A 791-nucleotide genomic window follows, 5' to 3' on the forward strand; every position below is an offset into this window, starting at 1 on the left:
CATACACTCAAGAAAAACAAATCGCAAACCTCCAGCCTTCCATCTGTGGGTGAAACTACAAATCCCATGATGCATCTCTCTGTGGCTGTGAGAATCTTGCAATGCCACATGGGATTTGTAGTTCCACCACAGCTGGGGGGCCGGAGGTTTGAGACCCCTGCCGTCTAACCTATGAGAGTCTCCATCTTGGAGCTCATGGGGCAAAAGATAAAATTGGGTGCTGGGAAAACTTTTTGCTGTTGTGCTATATGAAGCCCTTCCATGTGCACCGCGCTGTATAGTTGGTGACAAATTGATGAGTGCGTTTGCCATTTGTTTTGCTTGACTGATTGGGTGCAGTGACACATGGGGGGTTCTCAGCTGCCGTTGTGATGTGCGGGGACCCTTGTGCCTTTAACCAGTTGACATCCGCGGTGTTAAACCCCCTTCCCATCCAGGCCATTTTTCAGTATTCAGCGCTGCGGTACTTTAACTGACATTTATTCCGTCATGCAGCGCTGTACTGAAATGAACTTTATACCCTTTTTTGGGGACAGATAGAGCTTTCTTTTGGTGGTATTTATTCACCACTGGGGGTTTTATTTTTTTACTATATTAAGGAAAAATTACCGAAATTTTAAAAAAAAAAACAGTTTCCCCTATATTAAATGATAAAACATTTATTATTACCCAATTTTTTGGTAAAATATAAAAGACGGGGTCACGTCGGGTAAAAAGACACTAAACATGTCAAGCCTTAAAATTGCGTGCGCGCGCGAAACCTCAAAAAACGATAATACCCAAAATTGGCC

This window comes from Nanorana parkeri, unplaced genomic scaffold (assembly GCF_000935625.1).
Source record: "Nanorana parkeri isolate BGI_ZX_2015 unplaced genomic scaffold, ASM93562v1 scaffold320, whole genome shotgun sequence".
NCBI lineage: Eukaryota > Metazoa > Chordata > Amphibia > Anura > Dicroglossidae > Nanorana > Nanorana parkeri.